Consider the following 18552-nt stretch of genomic DNA (forward strand, 5'->3'; position numbering starts at 1 on the left):
TTGAAATCTTGCTGGACAGAATACAAAGTTCCATCCTAGATGAAAGATGCAATCACTCGGGAGGCTGGGACTGAGGGGAGAGCTGGTATGAGGGACAATGATAATGGGCTCTCATTACCTGGTAAAAATATTTGTTTCTTTCCAATTTTGTTCTTTAGAAGGAGAAAATTCAGGACGTGATCATGGAAGAAATCCAAAAATTAAGTAGGCAGTGACTAAAAGATTTTTCCAGCCTCTCAGGGACACTTGGTCACATTATTTTATAGCTTCAGTTATTTTACATTTAGCCAGCTTTCCATGCCTCAGGCTCTACCTCCAAGCTAGAAGCAATTCCCCCACTAAAAGGAAATCTGGAGACAGCACAGCCATTCTAGTTTGCTGACTAATTGTATTTGAAGGATAAAAATTCATGCGTGGGACCCACATCAGCCAGACATTGGAAAGAAAAAGATTTGGGGATGGAGGAATAAATGTGTGCTTTGGGATTACAGGTTCTGCTTAAAGACCCTATGGCACCTCTTTTGAAAACTGAAAACTGTAGCCAATCCTGCTGATATGGTGTAGCATGTATTAGTATTTCTCCTTTCTCTTTTAGTCTGAGGATGCTTACATAAAAACGGGACCTCTGCTGCCTAGGAGTTTATGCTCTACTTACTCCTTCCCCTCATAAAATCCTAATTGCCTGTTTGTGAGATCACAATTAGCTACAACTCTACCACTAATTGTGACCTCATGCAGATTATTAGGGTTTTTTACGGGGAGTAAACAGTAAAAGCAGATGAATTCCAGAACAGAAGAGATCCTGTTTCTTTACAGAGTATTTAGAAAGAAAAAAAAAAACCAAAGAAGAAAGAATGAATAAGGAAAGAACAATAGAAAATATATGAGATGGCAGCCGAATTGCCTCCAAATAGAATGCTCTGTAAAAAGTTTAGCATGAGGGTCAGCAGCTCTTCAAGTATAAATGTTGGAAATTTTTCCATGTCCAGAGGACAGTCTTAGTATTAAGCACTTCTGTATGTTGGTTGGAACTGTACAGTATGTTTGGTTGGTTCAGCTAAAACCAGCTTAGTTCTACCTTGCATAACTAGGTTATAAAGTGTGTGTATGCATGCGCACACATGAGTATGTACAAGATCTCGGTTCTTAGGTTGCATATGATAGAAATAGGGGGAAGAAAGGAAAATACAATGCAGATTTCTCTGACTGACCACAGATAACATTTCCTATTGGCATGCAGCCCCTTGAAACCTGGCCTCAGCCTCTTTGCTGCTACTCACAGAATTGTGACCTCAGTCAGGTTGATAGCCATGTTTGAGAAGAACAATTAGTAGTCCTGGCTGTACCTCAGAATTCTGCTTTTGACACTTGATGAGTTTCACGGTGTCTGCTAATTGTTCTGAATCTGAAACTGCATTTGCCTGCTAAATAAATTCTTTTGGGACCCGCTGAACAAAACTAAGTCAGTTTAGCATGTGGAATCTTAATCCAAACTGCTAATTCACTGCATCTGTAACCCAGAGAAAAGAGCCTGCTTTGCTTACAGAGCACTCTGAGGGTGTGAGAATGGGATGCAGATTCACACCTGTTTCTCCACTCCAAGGAAATTCCCAAAAGGTTACGTCTCATCATTGAAAGGAATGGAACAACATGCCATCTGGAAGTTCAGAACAACAGAAATCTGAATGATTAAAGCTCAGAGTTACCACAATATTCCCCCACACCCCATCTTCTCTCAACTGATCTCCAAATTCTTCCTCTACTAACAAGCTTAGTTAGCAAGAAACCCCAAAAGCTTGTGAATTAATGTGACAAATATTTTTGCTACTGCAGAAAAACACTGTAGATTCTCAAATACAGAGAACTTTCAATCCTCTTAATACTAATCTTATATTTCACCTGTCTCTATAAGGGAAAACATCTCAAACATTGCTGTGATGGGAGGTATATAAGCATAACTGAGTAGATGAACTTCAGTTGTTATCTCACTGTAGAGCATGTGATCCAGAATTTTCAACCTGTGCAAACACTGGTGAACTGCCAAAAGTATTATATCTGCAGACCTATTCAAGAATTTTCCATCTGGCTCCCATTAGAGCAGAATTTAAAAAATCACTATGATGCTGCATTAAGTGAATGACAGAGTCCACAATTTAAAGGCTGCTGTATACAAAGATCTCTGCAGCCATCATTATACTAAGGCTAATACACATACATAGGTGAACAGCAAGTCTGATTCAGAGTTCCTTAATGCCTATGTGAACCATGCCTGCCTTAGCAGTTCTGTAATTGTTCCCTTTAGCCTGTGATCCAATGAAAAGCTTAGATGATGTGAATGACTGTGACGTGCTCCATCCCCTTTTTCCTAATTCTTCTGGGATTACCAAGTAGATCTTGGCAGAGTTTCAGACCGGCATTGCCTAACAATTCAATCTTGGCTTTGCAGCCTTACAAATCCTACTGTACAGTATGTTAGAAAGGACTGGTAGGTTGAGAGAGCTAGACTAGCACAAATCCTTACAGAAAGCAAAACAATTAGTACTGGATCTTGCCTACACAGGCTAAAATTTGAAATACCCAGAAAAATCATGTTAGAATCATTACAGACAAAAAAGTAATCTGCAAATTGAGTTTCTAATATGCATGACTTCACATTCAATTAAAACAGAATAAGGTAATTATTGTGTGTTACACAGCAAATTAAAATGCGTAGAATAGCTATGTAATAAATATGTATTGACGCCATCAAACATTAGCGTGTGTCACTGTCTTAACACAGAGTTACAATGGAAATTTGTACATTTTCAAGTTGTGGGGGGAAATATTGTTCCTCTTTTTAAAAAAAATAATTAAGTGTAATAATGCCTCCATATTTCAAGATTCCATTTTGTTCTCAATTGATCTTGGACAGTGATAATCCTTCATCACTGGAACCAACTGTTGTACTGAGCCACATGAATGCTCCTGTCACTGCTGCTTCTGTGCTTCAGGGACTCTGTCACCACTCACCATCTCCTTCAGTTTTAATTTACCCACTTCCATAGTCTGCCTGAAATAGACCTGGAATCACTACAGTACACCCACTATAACAAACCTGTCGGGATCCAAGCCCTGTGTTTGTTATAGCCAGGGGTTCATTATAGCAAAAGGAAATTAAAACAAACCATAAACTGCTAGAGGAGATTAATGAATTCGCCTTAGATAAAGGCATTAGCTAAATTAATTAATTTATTAACAAACAACACCAACAACTAAGGCTAGAAGTTGGTCAGGGAGGGAGATTTTAGATGACCCCTGTGACTTTAGCCCCAGGCTCCAGGCTGTCAGCCCCCACAGTAGCAGGGGGTAGGGTGGAGCCCACTCCTTAGTTTCTGTCCTTAGGCTCAACCCTGGACAAAAAATGTGCACAGATGTGCAACATCACCCCCTCCCCTTTAAAAAAAAAAAAAAAGAACAGTACAGTACTTTACTGTAGTTGGATTCCAGGGAGCAGGTTCATTTATAGCTGGATGTTCGTAGTAATGAAGGGCATTATAGCGAGGGTGTATTGTACCATATTTCAGGTGGAGGTGTTCTGCACAGGGCTGGCTCCAGGCACCAGACGAGAAAGCATGTGCCTGGGGCGGCACATTGTAAGGGGCAGCATTCCGGCCAATCTTGGGGTGGCACATTCCAGCCGCCCTACTGTGATTCTTTTTTTATTTATTTTTTGCTTTGGCAGCCCCCCCCGGACCCCTGGCCGCTCCCCGCTCCACTCCTAGCCCAGCCCTGCAGGGACACATGCTGGCCCGGGGGGCAGGAACTAGCAATCCCCGCCGCTCACCGTGCCGCCGGGCTCCCCAGGACGCGCCACTCCCCGCCGCCTGCACTGGCCTCCGCTCCCGCACCGCTCTGAGCCCGGCCCGGCCGAGCCGCCTTTAAAGGAGCAGTTGAGCCAGCACCTCCTGCAGCCCCCAGGGGCTCTGCCTGCCCAGCCGGGAGAGGCACCCCAAGGCCGGAGGGGGGAGCCCCTCTCGCCCAGCTGCGAGTGGGCTGCAGCGCCTGGCTGCCCACGGGCGGAGGGAGTGGGCGGGCGCCGCCCTTCACCCCCCTGCGAGCCGCCCTCCACGCGCTCCCTGCGGCCGTCATTTTTGTTTGTTTGTTTTGCTTCGGCAGTCCAGCCGCCTTTTTTTTTTTTTTTGCTTGGGGCGGCAAAAAAGCTAGAGCCAGCCCTGGTTCTGCAGCACCTGCTGCTGGAGAGGATATGAAAAGCACAGCATTCAAATGTCACATTCAACCCCAGAATGCAGGTGGACCAAAAACTAAAGCAATGGTATCTGATTCAAGTCTGAATGCTTTTCATGCCCACCCCACCTAATGAAGGCTGCTGATCACCACCTGCTAAAGAGAGGAACAATAAATTCACTGAATCGTTTGCCTCAGCTTCACTCAGACCATGACTCAGATGGACTGAGTACAAGTGGCTCTCTGGAAAGAGTGAGTGAGGAGAGACTGACAACTGCAGCCCTGATAGTAAAGCAGCCACAACTGAAGAAGTTATTGTAATTTAGGAAATCAGAGGGTTCAGGATGCTACAAGCAATAATATCTATTGCCCTGGAGACTGTCTTCCACCTGCACCAGGAATTAAGTGCAAGAGTTTGAATCACGCAGCAGATGGAAAAATACTTTTTAAATGTGCCTGATGTTGGTGCTGTCCAACAGAACCTCCTCATTTTAAAAGCAAACATTTTAGTATAACCACTCTTCAATAATGCTTAGCTCTTATTCAGAACTGAGTATCCCCATTTTAAAGAGGGAGAAACTGAGGCACAAAGATGCAGTGGTTATTCCTTAGGTCACACAATGGGTCAGTGACAGAGCCAGTGACTGAGCCTCGGTCTCCTGTCTCCTAATCTAGTGTTCCATCTACTGGCCTACACTACTGCCTCTTAATGTTATAGAATTTTAACTCAAACAGTGTTAACCAGTAAGAGGCTACAATAGATGGAAATATCAGGCAACGGGAACACTTTACAGACACAAATGTGGCCAATCAAATATTGTAGCTATAAGGAAAGAACCTGCCTCTCTCCAACTTATTGGTTATATGGAACACTGATTATAAGCAATACAAAGAGAAAGGGCCTTTCAAAAGCCAGGCAAGCCCCAAAGCATAACACTACAGCTGGAAATATACAAAACCCTTTCCAGGTCATAATACATTTGGAAAATAAATAGCCTTTTAAAACCTTTACATAGACCTGACTGCCAGCACAGTATCTATTTTAATAAGACAGCAAAAGATACTCTCACCAGCTTCATCCAAACCATCACTCACAAAGACAAGGTAACTATGCAAGGCATATTGTGTATCATGCTGAACTGGACAGTTATACCATTTTTTTTTCATTTGGATGCAGGGCTTCAAACTTGTTCACATAAAATGAATTCCAGGAATACACGAAGAAAACTAGAGCACAGTCTCTTGATCAGCCACATAAGGGATCTCCATATTGGCCCTTGAATGTTATCATATATTAAATCAATCTTGCTCAGCATGGGAGTAGGCAGAGGAATGACATGGAACAGATTAAGGTATAGGTCCTTGGATCCAGCCGACCTTCACTTGGCACAAGGCAAGCGGGGGGCAGAAGGTATCTGACACTTTAAGATCTTGGGTGTGACTAGAGGCTGGTTCAGCTCCAAGCACAAATTAAAGAACCTCCAGGATGATCTAATTTGTGCCAGCTTGCAACATTCCCTGGGATCCATTACTCTGCCAGGGATGGGCAGAAAGAAAGGTGCTCTGGTTACGTCCCAACCTGCCCTACGCCCGGGTCAGGCATGAGGGTAAGACATAGAACTGGCTACACTAGCTTTACACCATATAGAGATTTCCCTACACAAGGGAAATCCTCAGCTGCCCTGTTAATGCAGACTTGCGTCCCTTTTGCACCACATGAGTAAGCAAAGAGAAGCTAGAGCAGGGGCACAATTGGGCCCACTAAATCCACTGATATAACTATAGGCATTGCCCTTGTCAAAGTGCCAGATCTCTTATTTTAAAAAGCAAACAGATTCTCCACTCTACTGCTTAGCTCAACACAAAGCCACAGGGTTTCAGACTAATCCTTCTAGTCAGTGGAACAGTCCTGCATTGAAGCCAATGGCAAGTTACTTGCTAATTGACTTTAATGGGAGCAGAAGCAGGCCCAATATCTCTTCATCTGGATCACTTACATTGTCAGAACTCACTCCAAAGGATTCATTAAGCACTTGGATCCTACACTCATTGAAATCACTGGCAAAGTTCACAATCATTTCAGAATCAGATTCTAAAGGTCTTTTAGCATAAGCAGCCCATACTAAGAATATTTTGGTAAAATGGCAGCTACTCCTGTGATATAGAAGCTGTATCCAAAAGTTTTTGTATCTAGTTTTTCCCTGCAGTGTAAAGGACTAAAGACTTTAAAATAAATAAAAAATACATATAATGACCCTAAAGATTGTTGGACTCATTTGCACGTATAAACTACATTAGTTAACTGAATGCACACATTCTCCCCTCCTCTTTACCCAAAGTTTCCCATTCGTATTAGCTAGCAAGCAGTATTTCCTTTGAGTAAACAGACCATCAGTGTCTTGACCTGTATTTTCCACATATCCCAAATGATGACGGCACTCAGGCGTTAGTAAGATTATCTTTTTTTAAAAACCAATCTGATTACATTAAAAGTTCAGTTCACTGACCGTTTCTCCTCTCATTATTTTCACTTTTTAAAAAAAAATAGCACTGATGCAATCTATATGGCAAAACCAGGAAAGATACTGCAATCAAAGAGACAAGTGGGCGAGGTAATATCTTTTATTGGACCAACTTCTGTTCTGGACTCTTGGATAACAGACTTAGAAAGGAATTCAAAAACATATTTATTCTCCAAGTTTACATTGGAACATCTCAGACTCTGCTTTATGAGTAAATCACTAGAATGCTACACTGGTATTTATTATTTAGCCCCGTTTCTCACAGATGGAGGAGTCACAAATAATTAGTTTAATTGGGATCCGGTGGGAGAAGGGGCTCCTGCCCTGAATGAGATTTTGTTTCTTTAACAATTGTGCAGATTTAAGGAAAGTACATAATCAAAGATGGACGTAGAGAAGGGAAACACTGTGTGACATGCTTTAAAACTAGGAGTAATACAACATAAAACTCCGCAATGAGTCTGTAAAGCCAGGGTGAAGATATACTAAAGAAATGTGGAGAGTAGCCAGAGCACCACCTCATTCGTCTCCATACAAACCAAAGATAGCAAGATGAAGTGTCTGAAAGAGGAAAAAAGGAAGCTATTGTTATCCAAGTCATTTAACCATAGAGAAACACACTGCCTCATTGGAAAGAGCAGGCTTTTTATTAAGACGGTGGTTTAGAAGGCAAGGTGGGGAAATGGTGAACTCCCATTTGAAAACATTAACTCCTAAATACATCTTAGAGGTACTGAACTCAGTCCCTTTTGAAGAGTGATAGAGACCACACTCCTGTAAAAGCAGACCCTGCTGTCTTCTCAATAGAACATCTTTCATGCCAAGTTCACTAGGAGTTTCAGCTTTAAAACAGGAAGAAAAAAAAACACCATGGAAGAGGCCCTTTAAAGCAATGAGGCTTTCCTGTTCTTTTTGGTATTGTTTCACAGTACAGAACTTTTCACACCTTTATACAGAACAGTGAGACGTGCTGCAGTAGTTCTCTTGGAGGAAACGAAAGTACATAAGATTAATTGGCCACCTTCAGGCACTGAAACAGAAGGTCATTTGAAACAAATATGTAAGGGTGAAAAATGGAAAGTAATTAACCTTTTTGGCTCATCTGTCTCTTATTTCTATGCTTGCAGCAGGGCGTGCAGGTTTGTCACAGCAATGCAAACTTTACTGGGGTTTTATTTCAAACATACTGGAGTATCAGCTTTAGAGTTCTTCAATGTTCTTTATGCGATGGAAATAAAATGTTTGATTCCCCAGCAGCCTGGATGTGAGACTATATAGTCTATTTCCAAAAAGGCAAAAACCAGCAAGATCAAAGTGAATTATTTATTCTGGGAACAGCTTTTACAGCACTTTTCTCCCAAACCCTTTCCCAATCATCAGTAACATTAGGCTTGAACTAATAATAATGGTAGACAGACAGAAGCTTGGAGCTGTTCTCTTCAGGTACAGCCATGTGCTCCTCAGAAGCTGTAAAAGACATCAAAAAAGCCATGGATGGCCAATGGGAACCATAAGTACAAATCTGATGACGACTACAGACTGTCTTGCAATGCAGACTAGAAAGATTACCAATGTCCAGACTATAGCCTGAGAGAAGGAAAAATAAAGCTTCTATATTTTAAACAGTGAATGGGCTTATAAAATATTTTGCAAAGCAAGTATGATATATTATATATATAGTTAAATTCCCCACTCTGAAAATAAACTATTGCATCATTTAACACTTGCACAGAGTAATAGGATGATAGCTTTAAGCTTTAAATCCCTAACAACCTTTCGTTTCTTACATTTGAAGTGGGCTCTCTAGAAGTCTCCTTTGATTAAAGCTACTTTTATTTCAGAGTGCCTGATCCTGCCCCCCCACCCCCGAAATCAGTGGCAAGACTCCAATTGGGTCAGTCCTTCCCCCTGCTGCTCGTTGGGTGCAGAGCACAGCCAAAGTTCCACAGCTTAGCTGAGATCAGCTCCATTGAGTACTCTTCCAATCCTGGATGGGAGGCCTGCCACCAGCAGAAGTGGCCACAGAGGTCTCTCCATGCAGAGACTTTGGTACAATCTGTCCTCAGCTGAGTGACATGTGGGAAGTTCAGCCAAGGAAACACATGCCACCAGAGTAGGCTGATAGTGTCAACAGTGCTGTCAGCCAAGACCATGAACTCATTGACGTGAAAATAGTCTCCTCCTGAAAAAACTAAGTGTCTGGAAGAGCTGCAGAATCCCACTGTCCCCTTTACCCTCCCCAAACCATCACCATGACCTTCCCATCACCATACCAAAAACTCCACTGTCCTAAGTATGCCATCTTCTCACTGCAGGATTGAGAAAGAACCAGAAGCTCTCAAGGGTCTTTTCACAATGGAAGGGCCAGTAGGGAGTGCTTGTTTCCTGCTGCATTCTTCCTATTTAATTTAACAAAGAGACTTCTGCAACAGTGACATGGACATGTTTCCTTTAAAACTGCCAGCTGTTTCTTCGTGTAGGATTTCAGGCACACAGGGATTTTTCTTCCTTATATAAGATTACCATTTCCTACAATTTATCGTAAGACCAAATGGAAATCTGCTAAAATTAAGATTTATTCCCTATAGTAAGAAATTGATTGTATCCGGACTCCTTACTGAATTGCATTGCAGCAGACTTCGAGAGACAAAAATCTCCTTACAAACTTGACTAGGTTTGAATTCCACACCATCTCTGGTCATCTTAGAGCTTTACTTTCCCATTCCAAATATATTGTAATGCTGTCCTGGAGAGCACATCCCCTGATCAATACCCTGTTCTCTTCCCACGTCACACACATGATGGGAAGACTGATGCTGTGCTTGCAGCACAAAAACAAATACTGACAGCAGGATTGCCAAAGCTTGAAGAGAAAAATCTTGGCACTGCAGATTCTACAAAATACACCAATGGCTTCTGCTGAATACTCCATGCAGATGCGGTCACCCTCACCCCATCTCAAAAAAGATATATTGGAATTGGAAAAGGTTCAGAAAAGGGCAACAAAAATTACTAGGGGTATGGAATGGCTTCTAGATGAGGAGCGATTAATAAGACTGTGACTTTTCAGCTTGGAAAAGAGACAACTAAGGGGGGATAGGATAGAGGTTTCTAAAATCATGACTGGTGTGGAGAAAGTAAATAAGGAAGTGTTATTTATTCCTTCTCATAACACAAGAACTAGGGGTCACCAAATTAAATTAATAGGCAGCAGGTTTAAAACAAACAAAAGGAAGTATTTTTGCATGCAATGCACAAGCAACCTGTGGAACTCCATGCCACAGGATGTTGTGAAGACCAAGACTATAAAAGGGTTCAAAAAAGAACAAGATAAGTTCATGGAGGATAGGTCCATCGATAGCTATTAGCCAGGATGGTCAGGGATGGTGTCCCTATCCTCTGTTTACCAGAAGCAGGGGATGGTTACCTGTTCTGTTCATTCCCTCTGGGGCACTTGGCATTGACCACTGTTGGAAGACAGGATACTGGGCTAGATGGACCTCTGGTCTGACCCAATATGGCTGTTCTTATGTTCTTATGCTGTAGGTCACTAGCTTGAATTTAGTCCAATTCAGTAGTGAGCAAAGGTTGCTGACATCTGATGCTTTGATTTTGTAAGATGCTAAGCGACTTCAGCTTCTGAGGGCATGCAGCATCTCATTGGGTTGGATCCAAGAAGGCCACTTGAGGACATGTTTGAAATGGGTGGGTAAGCTCAGTCCACACTTGGGGCAGCTGCACATAAACACCATTATCTCACTTGTCACCTTTGTTGACACTCTCAGAAGAGAAGCCAAGGACTGAATGGGTGTGGAAACTGAACAACCCTCCCCACTAAAGGTAGTTCCTCCAGTACGAGCTGTGGCAGATCAGTAAAGCTTTGTTAGGAAACTTGTATCTATGCTGCTCTGGGAATTGAGAGAGAACTGCAATCCTCACTGCTGTAAATCGGGCACTTTTCACTGAGCACTAAAATTCATGTGATAAAAAGCAAACAACCCCCCCCCCCAAACGTAAACAGGCAACACTATGTTAACTGAAGGAGAGCAAGAAAAGCAGACAAGCATGATAAAGAAAACTCATTTTAATTCTACAGTTAAAGTGTAGTTACCATTAAAGTAGTAAAGTCATATATACTAATTACAACTAATTTGCTTACAATCCTATAGCTTGACGCATTTAGGTGTCTGTATATTTCTGTATATAACTTATTTATGCAAATACATCACCATGTGGAGGTGATATTAATGTGACAAATGCAATACAAATGCCCCTTTGACCACTTCCCCTGCACTATTCCATCCCCCCAGGACAACTCTCACTCCAACCCCCTGAGCAGCTTCAAACAAACTTATTTTTTGGAAAAAATGTTTGTTTCTCCTCCCCACCCCCCAAAAAAGTGGAAGTCCCTTCCCTCCTCCCATCTGAGAAAGGAAGAGAAGAGAAAGGGGGGAAAGATTGCTCTAAGCTACAAAATACAATATTTAGTCCCACTACACTTATAGGTTTACGGTTTGGTATCACATAAACCCGTAGAATTAAAAATCTGAGCTATTCAACACAGCATTTAGTTCTAACTCTGGAAGTCCCAAGACACTGGATTTACAAATTGTAACATTTTTATGTATTGCAAGGCTGTTTTAGGTCACTTTTATGAGGTGTTTTAAAAATGTATAAGTTTTAATTTTCTCTTCCCTCTGAGTACAGATACTAAGGCAGCCTGACTGTGTAAATGGAAGGATACAAAAAATTGATCCAATAAAAAACTAATACTATAAAACATTTTTACTCCTTTTTTCTATAAAATGTGTTGCATACACAGAATACATGATAGCCAGGGGTCACATAAAAATGTATTGGCATGCATTTTAGATGTGCACTCATCCATCCCAAACATGTTGATAAAATCATTATATCCCATGTATTCTCAACATATAACATGAGGGAAAACAAATAATTTAAGGTTCCTAAGTGAAAACAATGTCACCTACCAGTATGTCCTAATTTACAAAACCCATACACTTAAAAGGAAATGAACAACTAAGGACATTATTAATCTTTCACTGCCCACATGATGACAAAAATTCACTGGCCACATGATGACAAACATCCACATTATCTGTACCAAATGTTCATATTTCATCACAACTTTAGCTCTACATGTTGGTTTTATTTTTTTCAATTAATTTTTCCATCTTGATTTAGATATACAAATATTTTATGGAATGTTATATGGGAAACATCAATTAATATATTTACTGACAAAAATATGAATTATAGTATAGTTATATGTTTTTATAATTCCATAGCAAAATGCATAACTATTGATTTATGGAGAAATTATGTACAGAGCTTGTTGAAAAACTAGGAAAATACTTCACAAACTTTTTCACAAAAAGTTTATCCCTTTCTTCACAGAAAAATGTTGACTGTCTTTTTTCAAAGTCAACTCCAATTATGTATGTGGATTTGAGACTTACCAATATATTTCTTTTTAAGAATAGACTGATAGTATAAACACATTATGAGATTACTGATGTGAGAACAGTACATATTCTGGGTCATAGTTAAGGTGGCTATGCTATACTGAAATATAAATTTCTTTATACTTGATAAAAATGTTCTTTTTTATCTGTTAATTTCTTTGCTTTACAATTCTTAGGTACTTCATTTTTATATTCATTTATACTTAGATATCTTCCCAACTTTTTCCCCCTCTAGTCTTCTAAGCGAATAATTTGTAGTATATAACTAAAAGTGGACTTTTTAAAAAATGTGGGAAACAACACCTGCTTTGTATGTGTACTTTGCACAGTATTCAAAAGCTAACATTGCATTATATTTACATTTCAAGTAAGTCAATTTTTAACAGTAGTTTGTCTGACTCTAGATGCTGCAACCTATAGATGCTAATCAGCATGTTGCATTTGCAGTTAAAACAGTTAGCTTCACTTGTAAATACAGCCTTTTAAACAAGCTCTGGACTGCTGAAGCACACTTCCTTTGTTAGGAAAAGTATCCTCTAAAAAGTATTAAACATTTGAAATGAACTAGGACATATGTCAAATTGACTTAGAGTCTTTACAGATGTGCAATATCCATACTAATGCATGGATGTAACATTTGCAAGACTACAAGAGAAAAATAGGTTCCACTATTATATTCCATACAAATAATTATAAAAACCAATATATAAAAAGAAAACTTATAATTCCTGCTCCAATTGAAATAATGGAAGACATTTGAGTGAAAATCATCCAACAAACATGAGCTCCTTGTAGTCAGCAACTGGCTGATGTTGCAAGGCAGTTAGCGGATTGCACTGCTCCCTCTTTGTAAGGGAAGGGGCTAGAAAAGGTGTCTCAAACATTGCCTGCCCAAATCAAATCTGGCTAGTTTACAACGGATCATCATCAATGCGGTCAAAAACCAAAGATAACGAAAAAAGCACTAAAGATTGCTGCTTGGAACATCAGAACTATGATAGAAAAAGACAATACCTCTCGATTTGAAAGAAGAACAGCTCTTCTTTCAAAAGAGCTATCCAAGTATGATATTGACATTGCAACACTAAGAGAAACTAGATTGGCAGATGAGGGCATTATTACAAAACTGGCTGGGGGTTAAACCTTCTTTTGGAAGAGAAAAGAACCATATGAAGATAGAATCCATGGAGTAGGAATTGCCATCAAGACCAAACTCTTGCAATGTCTTGAAGATTTCCCAATAGGCATCAAAGAAAGACTCATGAAACTCCAGCTACCACTAAATAAGTTGTGATTTGCTACCATCATTAGTGCATATGCACCCACCAGGCCCAGCTCCAGCATTTCTGCCACCCCGAGCAAAAAAAAAAGCTGCGATAGCGATCGGCGGCGACAATTGGAAAAAAAAAAAAAGCCGCGATCGGCGGCGGCAGTTCAGTGGCAGGTCCTTCGCTCCTAGAGGGAGTGAGGGACCTGCTGCCCCTGAATTGCCGCAGGTGCCGCTCCTCTCCCTTGGCCGCCCCAAGCACCTGCTTGTTAAGCTGGTGCCTGGAGCCGGCCCTGGCGCCCACCTTAACAATGACAATGCTAAGGAACAGTTCTACTCTGATCTCAACTCTCACATCAAGCCAACACCACAAAGTGACAAACTAATCATCCCAGGAAATTTCAATGCAAGAGTAGGTAAAGATAACAACTGGCAAGGTATCATTGGAAAAATGAATGAAAATGGTCTTCTACTCCTAAGCTAGTATGCAGAACATAACTCGACAATTACAAATACCATCTTCAGATAGGCAGACAAATATATAACTACATGGATGCACCCCAGATCCAAACAATGGCATCTAATAGCTCGCATCATTGTCCGACACTGTGACATAAGGGATGTCAGGATCACCAGAGCCATGCATAGAGTAGAATGTTGGATGGATCATAGAATGATTAGGTCAATACTGGATCTACACATTGTACCCACATGCCCAAATGCCCCAAAACAATCAAGACATCCCCTGATATTGCTAAACTAAACCATGCATCCTATCAAGATAAGTTAAAAATTGCACTAGAAACCAACTTTAGTGATAACCTTGTCTCATGGGAGGAATTCAGAGACATTACAAAAAACTGCAACTGACATCCTCGGATGGAAGAAAAGGGCTCACCATGACTAGTTTGATGAAAATGATGAGGAAATCACAGTACTCTTGAAAGAAAAAAAAATGAGGCTTTCCCAAACTGGCAAAATGATATTCAGTCCACCTCAAAGAGAGACAGACTCAAACACCTGCAAAGCAAGGCACAAGGCGACTACGCTTAATGCAAGATAAATGGTGGGAAAAAGTAGGAGAAGAGACTCAAATGTTTGCAGAAACAAATAAAAAAAGAAGTTCTTTGATTCCTTGAAGCTCATCTATGGACCTTCAAAGGTGGGCACAGGTTCACTTATGATTGCTGATGACAGGACAGTAATCAAAGACAAACGTGACATGGAACAGAAATGGGTTGAACACTTCAGCCAACTACTGAAAAGACCATCCTCAATTGAAACAAGTGCTATTAACCAAGTACTTCAAAAGCCTATTCAACGCCACCTTGACTCATCGCCTTCACTTGAAGAAATAAAAAAGGCAATCAGTATGAGCAGCTCAGGAAAGTCCTTGGGCAGAGATGGAATACCGGCAGAAATATATAAATTTGCGGGTCCAAAGATGGTAACAACACTCCAGAAGATCCTTACTGACATATGGGACAATGAAGAAATGCCACAAGACTTCAAAGATGCCACATTTAAAAATAAAGGCAGCAAAATGGTCTATGATGACTACCGTGGGATATCTCTCCTATCTGTCGCTGGAAAAATCTTTGCTCATGTCCTCCTGAACTGACTGATCTCATCTGTCTCAGAAGCCAATCTACTTGAGACTCAGTGCGAATTCAGACTGGCCATAGGCTTTTCAGTATCAGGCAAATACCAAAAAAAAGTATCAAACAAAACATTGATCTGTTCAGCATCTTCATTAATCTGATAAAAGCATTTCATACAGTCAATAGAGAAGGATTATTGATGATCCTCCGCAAACTTGGTTGCCCACCAAAACTGGTAAAAATCATCCATTTATTTCATGGGGGGATGCAAGGTCAGGTACTTTTTAATGGAGATCTCACTGACTTCTTTCCCATTTCAAATGTCCAGTGTCCGTGCCCCTGTACTGTTTAACCTCTTCTTCACTCATTCCATTATGGGGACCCCTGGCAAGACAAAATGACCAACCCAGAGGTTCTCCTTAAATGCCACAAGCATCGAGGCCATGCTGATAAAAGCCCAAGTACACTGGGTTGGACACATCATTAAGATGCCTGAACATTGACTCCACAGAAAATTTTTCTATGGACAATTAGCACAAGGACATTGGAATCAAGGCTGACCCAGAAAGTGCTACAAGGACAGCATCAAGAACAGCATACACTTTGGTGCAATAAAACCGGATGATCTCAAGAAGGCTGTATCAAATAGATCAACATGGCTACACACAACACTCAGAGTTTTCCAAGCCTTTCAAGAGGACAGAAATAATCAATTGTTAGCTGCAAGAGAAAAGTGTCATACCACTGCTATAGCTACCAAGATTCTCACCAATGACTTTGTCCGCCCAATCTGCTCACAAGGATTCACATCATGCTTTGGACTTCAGAGTCACTCCCAAATCCACAAAAAGAGATAGCATGAAAATGTCATCATCGAACTGATGGACTACACTATGATGCTTTGCAAACATGGGCCTAAGTGCTCAGAACATGGCAAAAATCTAGACCTTACATGGTTCCTGCTCAGAGACCCTTCCCGGTGAGCACATATGACTGCTAGTGCCCAAGTGCCCCTGCCTTCTTCAGTAGGGCACAGTAGACAACAGGACACAGTGAAGATCAGTACTTTAGTGGTTTGTTTCATTTCACACTTATTGACAACAGAAATACGTGGTAATTACAAGCAAGTTGTGATAGATCTATTTCTCAATATGCATTCCCAATGAATACAGTAATAATGGAGTACATTACAACCTAGCTTCCAATATTGTTTCTAAGATTTAATGTGATGCGAATAAGATGCTAATTGTAAGTGCAACTTCCAGATTGTAAATAATGAGAACATGCCAGTTTGTGGCACAAAATAGCTGGATGATGTACATCCTTAGTTCTGATAAAAGTCATTAGGAACACCTTATTAGCCACTTCAGTATCCAAGAGTCTCCAACATTCTAAAACATTTTTAATCGGCCTAGAATTTTGTTCCATGAAACTCTCAGAAGCTCAAGAAATCCCCTTATTGTTTCAGGAGGAGGTTAAATTCTCTCTGGCTGGAATATACCATCATTGTAGAGGTGTGTGTTCCTAAAGTGAAATGCAAAAATATTTAAAACTGCTCTGCTCCTTTCCCCAGTGCCCAAAACATTTGAAATATTTTTAAATGCCAATGATAGTTATTTCTTACTTTCTATAAGGACAGTTGCATTCTGTTTATGCATGGCAAAACAGATCATCCTGCTTCACAGTTTTGTTATCAACAGGAACATAAGAACGGCCATAATGGGTCAGACCAAAGGTCCATCTAGCGACAGTGGTCAATGCCAGGCACCCCAGAGGGAATGAACAGAACAGGTAATCATCAAGTGATCCATCCCCTGTCACCCATTTCCAGCTTCTGGAAAATGTATGCGAGGGACACCATCCCAAACAACCACTTAAGAGCTGACATTCTTACAGCACAAAAGGCTATTTCTTTGTGCAATAGCAGCAAAACGTCAAGATAGGCATTGAACTCCTTAACCATTGTGATGTCCTCATTTATTACCTCTCCTTCCCCACTAAGCATAGAGCCTACACTTTCCTTTATTTTTCTCATGCTCCTAATGTATTTAAAGAACCTTTTCTTATTGCCTTTTATGTCCCTTGCTACGTGGAACTCATTTTGTGCCTTAGTCTTTCTGATTTTGTCCCTACATGCTTGTGCTATTCTTTTGTACTCCTCCTTAGCAATTCATCCAAGATTCCATTTTTGGTAGGATTTCTTTTTTATTTTCAGGTCATTAAAGAGCTCCTGATGCAGTCATGTTGGCCTCTTACTATTCTTCCTGTCTTTGCTTTGGGATAGTACTAAAAGCACAACTCCAAGTACTAAAAGCTGCATCTCCTTGAGAAATTGCCACCTTCCCTGAACTCCTTTTTCCTTTAGATTTTCGTCCTGTGGGATCTTTGAAATCCATTATCCTTATTCTGCTGCTGCTCTCTCTCCTTCCTTTTCTTAGAATCATGAAGTTCATCACTTCATGATAACTTTCACCAAAATCGCCTTCCACCTTCAGATTCACTATCAGTTCCTCCCCGTTGGTCAGAATCAAGTCAAATGGCTGTTCCCAGGGCTACTTCCTCCATTTTCTGAAACAAAAAGTTGTCCCCAATACATTCCAATAACATACTGGAAATTTTGTTTTGCTGTATTACTTTTCCAACAGATAGCTGAGTAGTAAAAATCCCCTGTTACCACCAGGTCTTGTGTTTTGGATATTTCTGTTATTTGTTCTAGAAATGCCTCATCCAGCTCCTCTTCCTGATTTGGTGAGCTATAAAATCATAGGACTGAAAGGGACCTTGAGAGGTCATCTAGTCCAGTCCCTGGCACTGAGGTTAGGAAATTGTTGATATGAAAACTGCTGTATCATGAAAGCCCCTATCTCTATGTGCATCCACCACTGCTGACAAGCCTTTAAGCATGTACCTCCGAAACCAAGTACCATGGATCCTTGGTACCAAAGAACTCAAGACAGAGTGAAGCTCAGGACATTAAAGAGCAAAAGCACTGTATAATCTTGTGCAAAGTGTTATATGCTACACCTATCACATGCCCCTTTGAGGGCAGACTTCTGGCTGAGGGTATGTTGAAGCTGCATGGGAGTCTATGGGGCCAGCACTGGTTCCATGGTGCCGGGATGGAGGCCACATGGTCACAGGAGGGGGTGCCAGATACAAGACCCCAGGGGACCCTTAGACAGGGACAGTGCCTGGATTCACCCAGTTCAGACTCTGGAGGGTAAATCACCTCACAGCAATCTAGTGAGTGGCCAAAAGGGGGCACTCAACTGCAGCTCTGACACCCTAGGAAGGAAGGAGTTTCTGATTTGGCTGGAGGGCTAAGCTCCCTGACCAACAAGAGGAAAAACTAAGGCAATGGCCACACCCAGTAGTGGAAAGGTAAGGTTGGTGCCACTGCTATGGGGGGCTACTTAAAATGGGTTGTAAGAGAGCTGGAAACACTGCACAGA

General features: G+C 41.0%; 1 protein-coding gene across 1 annotated transcript in view; it reads right to left on the reverse strand.

Moving 5' to 3' along the window:
- The window catches only part of GRID1 (glutamate ionotropic receptor delta type subunit 1), an 800331-nt gene that overhangs the window by 607877 nt on the left and 173902 nt on the right, over nucleotides 1-18552 (reverse strand). The gene's annotated exons all lie outside the window — the stretch shown is intronic.

Source organism: Terrapene carolina, unplaced genomic scaffold (assembly GCF_002925995.2).
Source record: "Terrapene carolina triunguis isolate 2854851 unplaced genomic scaffold, T_m_triunguis-2.0 Scaffold95, whole genome shotgun sequence".
Classification (NCBI taxonomy): Eukaryota; Metazoa; Chordata; order Testudines; family Emydidae; genus Terrapene; species Terrapene triunguis.